The sequence below is a fragment of the Syzygium oleosum genome, unplaced genomic scaffold (genome assembly GCF_021117445.2).
Source record: "Syzygium oleosum isolate NSW1041296 unplaced genomic scaffold, Sole_v2.1 Sole_v2.17, whole genome shotgun sequence".
NCBI classification, from domain to species: domain Eukaryota; kingdom Viridiplantae; phylum Streptophyta; class Magnoliopsida; order Myrtales; family Myrtaceae; genus Syzygium; species Syzygium oleosum.
This window is the reverse complement of record NW_026607501.1, coordinates 800927-804515: the sequence shown is the minus strand read 5'-3', so window position 1 is coordinate 804515 and position 3589 is coordinate 800927. Positions and strand designations below refer to the sequence as shown.

The 3589-nt window shown below is 41.0% G+C and overlaps 1 long non-coding RNA gene across 2 annotated transcripts; it reads right to left on the bottom strand.

The window, feature by feature from the left end:
* Positions 1 to 875: 875 nt before the first annotated feature.
* On the bottom strand, positions 876 to 3363 carry LOC130140259 (uncharacterized). 2 transcript variants are annotated; one of them, XR_008818298.1, is made up of 2 exons: positions 3085 to 3363; positions 876 to 2386 (listed from the first exon to the last, which is right to left on the bottom strand). It is a non-coding gene; the product is annotated as an uncharacterized LOC130140259 (long non-coding RNA). The 2 variants fall into 2 exon arrangements; XR_008818299.1 differs by having other exon boundaries at positions 3139 to 3363.
* Between the last annotated feature and the right edge of the window lie 226 nt (positions 3364 to 3589).

The window sequence follows — 3589 nt, the reverse complement described above, 5'->3', positions numbered from 1 at the left end:
ACTATGCCCACCACCGCCGGCCCTCGCCGGGCCTCGGATAGGGGCCGGCGACCCTCGCCGACCACTGCGCCCACCATCGCTGGCCCTTTCCGGCGGTGGTGGCTTGGCGGCAGCAGCGGCGAGGGCTCCCTCGCCGTTGCTGCAGGGCTTTTTTTTTTTTAAATATAATATAATATAAATTTTTTTTAAAAAAAAGTACACGTCAGCGGGCTAAACGGCGTCTTTTTTGGTTTTTAATGCTGACTGGACCTCTCCGGCGAGTCGTGTCAGCGCCACATCGGATTTCCGGCGAGCCATGTCAGCATTGGCACTAAAATGATCGTTTTTCAAAAAAGTTGGCACCAAAGTGATCCGAAAAAAAGTTATGACACCAAAGTGATCGCCGTACACAAGTTATGGCACTTGTGGTGTACTTTTGCCCATTAGTTTTTGAAAATAGATTGCAAATTGGATTCCAAAATGGCATGTCCATGAGAGCTGAACCTTTGTTACAAGCTAAAACAACAACAATGGAGCTTCAATATACCAAATAGAGCACAATCTCAAATGCACATCATTAGACAATTAGCAACCTCTCTCTTCACACCAGAAACATTTTCAAATTAGCTAATTCAACCCAAGTTGCTTGCTTTTGTGGGATAATCTATTATTCTTTTCCTTGTCATTGTGGGTTATTCATTTATCAGAATGAATGCAAGACAGTTTTCAATGGCATATAGGATAACGGAAAGTTAAAAATCCCTTGCCATGAGATTTCCCTAGCTCTTTTCCTGATTTAAGCAACATTTGTTCTAGACAGGAAATTGAACTATTAAAAATCCAAATATTATAAAGAACATTGCCACATATCCAGACAGGATATGTGCTTTTCAAACTGAAAAAAAATCTTCACTTCATTCATCCCACAAACAAAGTGCACATACATGTAAAAAAGATGCCGACGAATACAAAACATGTTCAGAATAACACATTCTATGCCAAACTCATGACATCCTTCACCTTCAAATTTTAAAATAACATACGAGCTAATATTACTATAAACACTAACAACACAACCAACATTATCTTCAATCTAGAATTTTCTTGTTTCACATGTTTTAATTGTGCTTTGAGAGCCTTGACTTCAGCGTCCATCGAGCAGCCATCATCCTCACTACAGGTTGACATTAGTTCTTGCTCGACATTGCTCTGGTGAAAACTTTTCGACACACTTCTTGCCGATTGACTGATTTCCCCATCAACCCAAATAAAAAAACTGCAACTTTCTCCTTTGTTGTTGTGGTTGTATCTTGGGCAGCCGTAGTATCTTCTTCCCCGATTGTCCTTCGTCCTTGCTGTTCGTAGTGGAGATTTGAGGCCACAGTAACAAAAAATGGATGTATCGTTGTTGATTGGAGGGACCGACGCCATCGATTGTGACGAATAGGCTGATCTCTTCATGAATTCGCTAATCTCTTCTTGCGATGACACCTCGCTGTTAGTTATAGTACAATTGCTATTTATGCTTTCAAAATTACTACTGGAGTTTCCTTTTGTGATTCTGCCATTTGCAAGGGAAATAGTGAGGATAGCATAAGATTTAAGAGAATCCAAAAAGACACTTCCAATAGTCAAGACAATGAGCAAATATGATGGACAGATGAATAGATACTAATTGGATGAACTCTTCCAGTAGGAGCACTTCCAATCCGAATAGATTCATGCTATGAACAGAGAACAATTTCGCAGAGAGAACATATGGTACCTGAGCTAATTGCACTTGGACAATCAAAAGGTCATCCTTGACTATGAATGAAAGGAACTAGAACATCTAATGGGAAATGCTTAAGAAGCCATGGATCTATCATTTTCCAGGAAATCATCAAGTAAACTCTCAGAACAGAATGAGGAGAGGGTTACAATAGCATTTGGTAGCTGAATTGGCTATATTGATTGTACTACCTAACTGAAAGAACCTCATAATGATGGTCGGTGTAGTTTTAACTCTCAATTGTGCCATGTCTATCTATCTCCTTTCTTTTGGTTTAAGTGAAGAGCTTACTAACAAAGCCTGCCATGCACAATGATCAAACCACTTACTTTCCAATCTATGAATGTCATTCTCAAGTTCACCACTGAGGGCCTTACCATTTGAACTTGCACTATCCAGATTCCTCAAGCTTGGCTAGATAACTATAGAGGCATGGTTGTGAAAAGATTTTCTTAGATCTACTGTCTTGTGCCAGGAAAGCATGAATTGTTTCCTGCATTTGCAACTGGTAGAGAGGCTAGACTTGAAATAGCAACACGATCACTATTTCCTGATTTTGCAACCATTAGTTGTAGTAAATCGAACCTCTCTGTGTAGCCTTCACCACCAAATACTCCAACAGCTGTTTGAAGAGTCCTACAAAGCCGTGTTAATAAGAACTGCAAGAATCAAACATCTAATAGAAGCATGACAAGGGAAACAGAATATTTGCTTCCCCAAAGTATATGATGAACAGATATCACATGCTTTACTTAACTATAGGCAAAGTTAACTTAAACTAGAACAAGCCAAATGCTGACCCAAAGAAAAGGACCCTGAAGTAAAGTTTTTGCGCAATCCAACTTATACAGCACTATGTATTGTCTAGTGAACCATTGAAAGAATTATTTAGTGCAGGTTTCAAAAGCTCTAATAAAATGCCAATGTACTTCATTCAATCTTTTGGGCCTCCCGTGACATTTCAAAGCAAAGTCTAATTCCAGTCAATGTGCCTAGACAGAAGTCACATTTAGTCAATCTATAACGCTGCTCAAAGTTTCAGGAGGCTAAATTCCAAGTGACACTACTCAAATAAAATTCCTAAAAGAACAACCCACCTCAGTACATTAATGCTACTTCCCATGGCTTTTGATACCAAAAGAACAACCCACCTCAGGCTAAACTTCAATGGTGAACTCATCCTAACTAGCAGATCCCGAGACAAAACCCATAGAACCCATAGCAAGCTGATCCCGACACAGACCCACAACAGGCAGTAATAGCATTACCATCAGTTCCAGCATACAAAAGAATTCATAAATCTTTGTGTCGCATTTGGGAGCACGAAAATGCACCTTTATATTGTGTTCGCTGAGTGCCGACAACACAAGAAAATCAGGACCACACACCTTGTCGCGTTCGCTGCAGAATCCGGAGGTCGAATCGGGTGTTGTGGGTGAATCGGATCTTCAATTTTGATGAGCGAACGCAGGATTGGAGGAGCCAATTTGACGAAAGAACGATGCGGCTTGCGAGAAATCGTTCGATTCGACTTGAGATGGAATCGATTTGTGTTAGGGTTCTTCGAATTGGAGCGAGGATTGGGGTGAGCGTTCACTTTGGGGCAAGACACGAGGGTTCTAAGCAGACGACAACTCCAAACTCTTTCTTTTTTAATTGCAGAAAACGCTTCGTTTTTATCTCCGGTGACCACGTCAGCGCCGGCCTCCCGCCGGTCCGGCCACGTAGGATGGCCAGAGCTGACTGGACATCCACGTAAGCATTTTCCGGGGTAAATTTTCCAGAAGGACTGAATTAGCAAATTTTTAAAAGGTTTAGGACTGAATTGGCAAAATTAAA